This window comes from Pleurodeles waltl, chromosome 3_1 (assembly GCF_031143425.1).
Source record: "Pleurodeles waltl isolate 20211129_DDA chromosome 3_1, aPleWal1.hap1.20221129, whole genome shotgun sequence".
Classification (NCBI taxonomy): domain Eukaryota; kingdom Metazoa; phylum Chordata; class Amphibia; order Caudata; family Salamandridae; genus Pleurodeles; species Pleurodeles waltl.
In genome coordinates this window covers 471,457,437-471,466,765 of record NC_090440.1, presented here as the reverse complement: position 1 = coordinate 471,466,765, position 9,329 = coordinate 471,457,437, and the positions used below count along the sequence as shown (strand labels likewise).

The window sequence follows — 9,329 nt, the reverse complement described above, 5'->3', positions numbered from 1 at the left end:
GAAGGGCAACTGGACTGTCGAAGACACTTGGACCCAGCTCCTGTGTTCCAAGGACTACGCTGGTCAGGATGAGAGGAGACCCAGAGGACCGGTAATGCAGACGTTTGGTGCCTGCGTTAGCAGGGGGAAGATTCTGTCGACCCACAGGAGATTTCTTCTTGGCTTCCAGTGCAGGGTGAAGGCAGACAGCCCTCAGAGCATGCACCACCAAGAAACAGTCGAGAAAGCCGGCAGGATTATGTGCTACAATGTTGCTGGTAGTCTTCTTGCTACTTTGTTGCGGTTATGCAGGCGTCCTGGAGCAGTCAACGGTCGATCGTTGGCAGAAGTCGAAGAGGGAAGTGCAGAGGAAGTCTGGTGAGCTCTTGGTTTCGTTATCTGGTGAGATACCCACAGGAGAGACCCTAAATAGCCCACAGAGGAGGATTGGCTACAGAGAAAAGTAAGCACCTATTAGGAGGGGTCTCTGACGTCACCTGCTGGCACTGACCTCTCAGAGCTGTCCATTGTGCCCTCACACCTCTGCATCCAAGATGGCAGAGGTCTGGGACACACTGGATGAGCTCTGGGCGCCTCCCCTGGGACGTGCTGGTCAGGGGAGTGGTCACTCCCCTTTCCTTTGTCCAGTTTCATGCCAGAGCAGGGCTAATGGAATCCCTGAACCAGTGTAGACTGGCTTATGCAGAGAGGGCACCATCTGTGCCCTTCGAAGCATTTCCAGAGGCCAGGAGAGGCTACTCCTCCAAGGCCCTTCACACCTATTTCCAAAGGGAGAGAGTGTAACACCCTCTCTCAGAGGAAATCCTTTGTTCTGCCTTCCTGGGACCAGGCTGCCCAGGCTTCAGGGGGGCAGAAACCTGTCTGAGGGGTTGGCAGCAGCGGTAGCTGCAGTGGAGACCCCAGGAAGTTAGTTTGGCAATACCCGGGCTCTGTGCTGGAGACCCGGGATGCATGGAATTGTCCCTCCAATACCAGAATGGTATTGGGGTGACAATTCCATGATCCTAGACATGTTACATGGCCATGTTCGGAGTTACCATGGTGACGCTGCAAATAGGCATTGACCTATATGTAGTGCAGCATGTAATGGTGTCCCCGCACTCACAAAGTCTGGGGAATTTGCCCTGAACAATGTAGGGGCACCTTGGCTAGTGCCAGGGTGCCCACACACTAAGTAGCTTTGCACTTAACCTTCACTAAGTGAGGGCTAGACATATAGGTGACTTATAAGTTACTTAAGTGCAGTGTAAAATGGCTGTGAAATAACGTGGACGTTATTTCACTCAGGCTGCAGTGGCAGTCCTGTGTAAGAATTGTCTGAGCTCCCTATGGGTGGCAAAAGAAATGCTGCAGCCCATAGAAATCTCCTGGAACCCCAGTACCCTGGGTACCTAGGTACCATATACAAAGGAATTATAAGGTTGTTCCAGTGCGCCAATGAGAATTGGTAAAATTAGTGACTAGCCTGCAGGGATCATTTTAAAAGCAGAGAGAGCATAAACACTGAGGTTCTGGTTAGCAGAGCCTCAGTGATACAGTTAGGCACCACACAGGGAACATAGATAGGCCACAAACTTATGAGCACTGGGGTCCTGGCTAGCAGGATCCCAGTGACACATATCAAGCACACTGACAACACAGGGTTTTCACAATGAGCACTGGGCCATGGCTAGCAGGATCCCAGTGAGACAGTAAAAACACCGTGACATATACTCACAAACAGGCCAAAAGTGGGGGTAACAAGGCTAGAAAGATGCTGTCTTACTACATGCGCTCCATCAAATTCCATTACTAGTGAGCTTGACCTATGTGTGATGCACAATGCTACATATAAGTACAACCACAACCTTGGGTCAGCGACATGTCACTGAGCCTCCAGTGGCAATTACATGATGTCCCATGTCAACAGTCAATGCAAGCCAATATTGATTTGACACTATCTCATTGCAGAGGATGATGGCTTACCTCCTGCCGACCTGCCTATCCTGGATTTTCCAGATGGCATGGATGACCGGCTGCCCATCCTCAATGAACAGACTCTCCAGGATGTCCTAGGAGCACTCCATACACCACCTCCAGTTGTGGGGAGGACACACAGCATTGCGGGGTGTCCACATGAACCACCCAGCCATCAATACATGCCACCAGCCAGTACTCACACAGCCCTGGACTTTGAGGACCAATAGATCAGCTTTCAGAGGACAGTGGTAAGAGTCCAGCTGGAGCTGAAAAAGCAGTTTCTGTTGGGGAAGGAGACAATGGCAGGCAGCCTAGAGGGAGTGAGGATGTGCCTCAATCCAAATAAGGACAACTCAGCTGCCATCGGAGGCACCCACTTCCCAAAATATGGACTCTAGCAATCTCTGGCGGACATAGCTGCTCTCATGAAGCAGAGACTACAACAAATGCCCTCCCAAAATGCCGCAGCATGGAGAATACCCTGGAGTCCATACAGCGGGATATGTCTCCCTCAGGGGAAACATGTCTATCTACTGCCGTGATGTTGCTGCGTTCTTGAAGAATCAACAGTTCCTCCTTGCAGCAGTAATGTCCTATGTGTTGCCACAAATTGCAGCTGCTCTGTGTAGGAAAGTACCATCTTTCTTGGCATGTTACCCTCAATTTCTGCCTGTTTGTCAGTGTGTTTTGCCTGTCTCACTGGGATCCTGCCAGCCAGGACCCCAGTGCTCACAGTTTGTGGCCTATATGTGTTGTCAGTATGCTTGACTGTGTCACTGGAGTCCCGCTAACCAGAACTCCAGTGCTTATGCTCTTTCTACTTACCAAATTTGTCACTACAGTTTAGTAACTCCATATTCTTATTCTCATTGGCACACTGGGCCCCCCTTATTAGTCGCCAGTACATGGTACCTAGGTACCCAGGGCATTGGGGTTCCAGGAGATCCTTATGGGCTGCATAAGGAGCTCATACAAACCTTTCATCAGGACTGGCACTGCAACCTGAGTGAAATAGTGCACACACTATTTCACAGCCATTCTTGAACAGAACTTCAGTGGACACACCACCGAGGATTTGACCACCATTTTCTTTCTACTACTTCACTTGATTCCTGACTTTCCACTCAACCACATCTCCACTGTGTGTGCTGCTGTGACCTGTGTCTGGAACCTGCCATGGCCGATGCAACAGGGGAAAGGGATCCGGCCTTCATGTCCAAGGAGTTGGAGAGGCTCGTAGATGGTGTCCTACCCCTGAATGGGCAGTTGTATGGGCCTCCAGACCAAACAGGTGAGTATATCATGGGTATGTTGCATGCAACATGGCTTCATGTAGATGTATGTGTGTGCTGGCAGTGTGTAATTTGCGGGATATGTTTGCAGGCAATGTGAATGAAGAGGTACAGGTCATGTGTGTGCTTGATGAGGAGCAAATGCAGTATGTAGGCCATATATGTGATGGGGTTGTGGTGTGCCATTGCCAAGGACTTGCAGACCTTGGGGGTCCATAGCCGGCAGAGCACCCACTGCAGGAAACAGCATCTAAGCCTGACCCCCCTAATGGCCTGCATACTGGTGGTGGCTTACCCAGAGCTGGATGGGCGCTTGAGGCAGCACAGCAGCCACAAGGGGGTACAGTGTGTGTGTGATATTCATCATTTGTTTCCTGGCATAGGATTTGGGTGCAGGGTTCTAGTCAGTGGATGCCAATAGGCCAGTTTAGACATTGCTGCCTGGTCCTGCTTAGGTATGTAGGGTTGTATGCATATTTGGAATTGCTAGGTAGCTACTTTGCCGTGGCAGACAGGGCTTAGTTGGTCACAGTAGGTGTGCATGTGGTAGTATTTGGGTCCTACCTGCTGTAGTACCTAGCCAATGGTATGCCAGTCCATACTGCCCATTGTTAGTCCCAGTGAGAGATAGTGATGTGTGTGCCATCTGTGCTGTTGGTGCTGTAATTGACCCTGTGATACCTTTCTTTCTGCACCCCTCTCCTTTTGTCATCCTGTCCATGTGTGCATTAGCATCATCAGGGGCAACAGCATGCAACTCCATCCTACATGGCAAGAGTTCCCACCCCGTCTCACAAACCAATGCAATACCCTATGAGGAACTTACCAGGATTAGGAGGAACTGCAGTGAAGACACTGTCTTTCAAGAAGAATTGAAATAAATGGACACACGGTTTACCCATAGGGGCTACCCCCAGAATATTTTGCTCCAAGCTAATAACAGAATTAGCCATGTGAAAAGATCGGATCTCTTGGTTTCTTCCATTAGGAAAAAGACACACAGAACCCTTTCTCTCATTACTCCTTATAATGCACTGAGTTCTCAGATTTACAAAATCCTCCAGAGACACTGGCCTTTCTTGCTAGCAGATGTGCATCTTAATAAGAATCTCCCACCCAAACCCAGCATCACCTACAGTAGGGTACCTGCCCTAAGCAAGTACCTTTGTCACAGCTTTCTACCACCAGACCCTAAAGACACCTGGTTATCTACACCACCGCGGGGATCACATAAATGTGGACATTGTAACATTTGATGTTACATTAAAGACAAAATGGTGAATTTTCAATATTACACACCAGTCACACATAAGATTGACAAGTTTATTAATTGTAATACCAAATTTGTCGTCTATTGTCTGGTTTGTACTTGTAATCGCATTTATGTCGGTAGTACCATTCCACCACTCAAGGAGAGACTACAGGAACACATCAGAGCTATTCGTAATAACAACATGAAATACCCCTTTGCGGTACATCATAACTTAAATCACGGACAGCGGGAAGTCTTAGGCATAATCGCACATGGGATTGATGTCGTCAACCCACCACCCAGAAGGGGCAACAGGACCCTCTTGCTAGGACGTTGTGAAAGTAGCTGGATCATTAGACTCAGAGCAGTAGAAGAGGGTATTAACATTGAAAAAGACTTGCATACTTTCTAGTGATGTGCTTGGCCTACTCCCCACATAATATGACCTATATGGGATGTTAATCAATGTGTATGTTTTTGACATGATAATGTATATTTTGCCTATTACACATGAAAACTATGCAACTTGTAAACCTACTCTGATTATTGTCATTAGCTTCAGTTTGATAGATATGTATTTATGAATAGGGTTCTACGTATTTTTATGTGACATACTCATAAGGTATTGTGTGATTTTTTGTTGTACCCCTTCTTCTGGGTTGGGACTCTTTTTTAGTACCCCGCTCACTATGGTTTATTCTTTCTTTTCTCATACTGCCCAATATATCTGGCATAATTCTTATTGTTTCTATACACATGACCCTTTTCTCATCTTTTCCAATATGGCCCCCACGTTTGTTCCACTGCTCCCTTATTCATGTCAGTCCTTCGTTTATTTCTGTCCTCGCTCGCCTTTTAAAAGAGCCCCGGCGAACAAATGGCATTTCCTGCTGTTTACCTACTCCTGTGGCAAGGCTTCACTTCCCGGTTGCTGGTAAGAACTTTCATTCTGTTTGCCTTACAGTTTTTCAGCCGGCTTCACACTTTTTTTGCGCTTACAACCTTGTTGGCCTTTATTCTTGATACGCGCCTTTCTCACTTTTACAATTTCTGCGGTTGCCGGTAAAAACACGCGCTGGTTTTAATTCCTTATACATGTGCACCTCTGCTCCCAGTTCATTGTGCAGATTGCGAGTCACACGTGGAGGTTATTCAGCTTTACCATCCACTGAAATTCTGCATTGTACAGTTAATTCCCATGACCTTGGTTCTCAAAGCAGTATATTTTTTTGCTATGACTACTGTTTTGCAGTTCCTGGTTTCCCTGCGATTTTGGTGCTTTTTTCTAGAAAACCTTCTGGTTTTTGTACTTTTCACTTCACTTTATGATATGGCATGACTCTTTATTCAGATGGCAGATACTCATTCACATAATCAAGATGTGATCCCATGCTTTTTATCGACTGCCTTCTCTGCCTTCGCTTGCCCTTACATTTTTACCAGTATACTATGCCAGCACATATGGCCTTGGATTGGCTCGTTTATACTGTTGCCCAATTGGCATCGTCTACCCTGCCATTCATACTTCTTACTCTCTATTCAACCCCATGTTTTTTACTATCCTTGCGCTGTTGGTTGCTGGTTTTCTCTAGTTTACCCCGTTTTTCCCACTTAGGCTTATCAGGGCCAGTCATTACTCCGATGTCTGGATGTCACTTGAGCATTTGGAAGACTGCAAATCAGGCACGCCTTTCTCAGAACTCTACTTATTCCTACGTTCTCATCTTTGCATATTTTAAGGGACTTGATTCTTCGCTTGTTTGGACTTCTCACACTTTCATACATTCTATGGCTCCCTGGGTTATAAAAACTGTTAACTGACTTTCGGGTGTCTCTTCCATACGTGGGCTGCTTGCGGGACTGATCAATTGCCCGTTTCCACATCTGTGCATTCTCATCACACGATATTAGGTCTCTTGGTTTTGAAGCATAACTGCACCGGCTTTTGCTCTCACATACTTTTGTACTTTGCTGTTCACATACGATGTGCATCCCGTAGACAATTATTTGTGCATGCTGAGTGTACAGTCACACCTGGTTATATGTTCTAGTCTCGAGTTTGAATAGAGATTGTGTGTAAGATATTTAATAAGTTTATGTTTGATTTTACCAATATGTATACATTATTTATTTACTCCACAGCCCTGACAAAGTCTAGGAGACAAAACACGTGTCGGCTGTTGTCTGCATTTTGGATTGTTTGTCACACATGTGGTCTTTGACCTGAATATCGACCACATCTTCTCATCTGCTAATAAATGTGCAGTTTCATTTGTTCTTTGGACTCTGATTGCATGACCACTTGGATCAACCACACAGAACTTTCCTCGGTGTGCCCTTGCCTTTTTTCCATATATTCTATTAACTACTGACTGTTTCCAGTCAGCGGTTTTGGACACCTTGGGTGGAAGGTGCCCGGCCAGTTGTGGCACCCATCATATTTCTAATGTTGGACATGTCTTAAGACTGCTTTGTATGAACACTGTTCAAAAACTTGTGTTGATGTGCGAGTGCTGTGGCATTTTCCACCTTCTTTCTCTTGTGCATCATCAGGGGCACCGGCGAGCTGCAGCCCACAGAACCCAGGAGGCAGAGTCCACTGATGGCGAGGGGACCAGTGGGATGCAGGGTGAGGGGAGCACCATGGGGGAGACAGGAGCTGATACAACTGACTGATTCCTCTGCTGATGGAAGCTCCCTGGTGGTGGCGGGACCACCCCAGCGACTTCATCTTTTGCCACCTGCTGTACCAGCACTGCCCTCCCAGTAGCCCCCCACTGAGTTACCTGTGCCCGCTCACCCAGGAGGGTGGGCGTCTCCTTCGCCCCAGGCACCTCAGGCCCTGCCCAAGTCAGCTCTGCTTCCCTCAGTGAGGAGGCTATTGACCTCCTGAGATCCATCTCTGTAGGGCAGTCAACCACAGTGAATGCCATCCAGGGGCCAGCATCCCAGATGCAGCAATGCGATACCTTCCTGGAAGGCATTCACAATGGTTTAGCAGCCCTACAGAGATCATTTCAGACTCTGGCCTCCTCTCTGGTGGAAGCCAGTGTCCCTGTTTTTTCTGTCATTCCTCCAACTATCTCTTCCCAGTCGCTGTCTCCTCTCCCCCAACCCATCCTACACACACATTCTGACAAGCTTGCACCCAAAACAATAGACAGGACTTGCACAGACAAACACAGACACCACACTTCAGTCCACAAGCACACACACAGCCAACAAACAGATGCGCACACAACATCAGCCACTGACTCCACTGTCTCCCCCTCCCTCTCCTCCCACACAGTCACATCAGTACTCGCACCTGTGAGCATCAACAGTCCCAGTTCCTGCCACCTGCACAGCCTTGCCCACAGTCACCACAACAGCAGACCTGTAGACATGCACCCCACTCACCAGATGCGCAATTACCACCACCATCAACACCTCATTCAGCACACCCACCTCACTTACAGACACCACAACATCCATCCACACGTCTGGTTTGTCCTCCCCCATCCTGTCTGCCTGCCCTCCAAAGACACACAAGCGCTCCCACTCAGACCCACAAAGGCCATCCACTTCACACACAGACACTGCCCATGCACCTGCACCAAAGTCCAGCACACCTTCTCCTCCTACAACCACTCCCTCTACCTCCACTCCCATTCCTTTTCCCACATCCCACCCCATTGGTCCGAAGAAGCTCCATTTCCTGCCTTGACCTCTTTCTTCCCCCACCCCCACCAGTTCTGCCTGTGAGAGGAAAGTCCCACCCCACAGCCCAGTACCTCCAGCTCCAAATCGACTCCTGTTCCTTCCACTAAGTGTACTTCTGCCACTAAGGTGAAGAAGGGTGGTGTTCCAGCCCCATCCCAAGGCCACTCCTCCACCCCCAAGATAGAAGGGCAAGGACCCGCCCCCTCCTAAATCCAAGCCCAAGGACCCACTTGCGAAGAAGAACCTCCCCAACCCCTCGTCTCCTGAGGTGCCTGCACTGAGTGACTGGGCTGTCAGGAGTCAAGATGGGCCTAGGACGTTGCCCTGTGGCTAATGGCTGACATTGGACTGGACAATGGCCCTTTGTATTTAATTGCCTCAATTGTTGTGGGTACAGGTCCAGTGAAATACAGAGGTTGGACCCAAGGTATCTGTCCTGGCTTTCTTTACGGTGTACAGTCAACATCACTGGCATGGAGGTCAGATGACTGCCAATGTCATAAGGACCACCTATGTGTAGAAGTTCTCAACAATGTGAAGTCTCCTACGAACTCCTGCACCAGTGTTCTGTTGTTCCCCCTCCATATTATCTGCTCCACCATCATCCTGTTCCTCGTTGGGGACATCAACCTGTTCATCCCAGGGGATATTTGTTCTGACAGATTTTGGGGAGGAATTTTCATGCCAGAATTCTCCATGCCAGGCACCTGAACCTGGATTGCAGGATCCCACATGTCTCCTCCACATTCTGAGTTTTCCTGTGTCCCTCGTTGTAGGGCCGCTCTTCAACCGTTGTGGGATTGGCAAATGGGGTCATCAACCATGGCTGTATGCCATGCCCTTGATCAGCTGCAAAGGATAGAGAGAAGATGTGTTGGTAAGTCTTGATAATGGTCTTGAACATCCCATGGCAGTTGTACTTTTTTAGCAGGAGTGGTGACACAGACTTTCTTGTGGTATAGTGTGTGTTCCTGTTCTTGTGAAAAGGCTTCATTGGACTGTGTTGATGGGCATGACAATCTTGGGTAGTGGCTAAAGGGCTTGGGAATTTTTATGTTGATCCCAAAATGATGGTTATACTTTAGGTAAATGTGTTGTGTAGTCCATATTTGGAACAGTGTTCT

At 48.1% G+C, this 9,329-nt stretch overlaps 1 long non-coding RNA gene across 1 annotated transcript; it reads left to right on the top strand.

The window, feature by feature from the left end:
- Positions 1-5,366: 5,366 nt before the first annotated feature.
- Positions 5,367-6,779, top strand: LOC138284214 (uncharacterized). Its single transcript, XR_011201359.1, has 2 exons — positions 5,367-5,437; positions 6,646-6,779. It is a non-coding gene; the product is annotated as an uncharacterized lncRNA (long non-coding RNA).
- Positions 6,780-9,329: the final 2,550 nt, after the last annotated feature.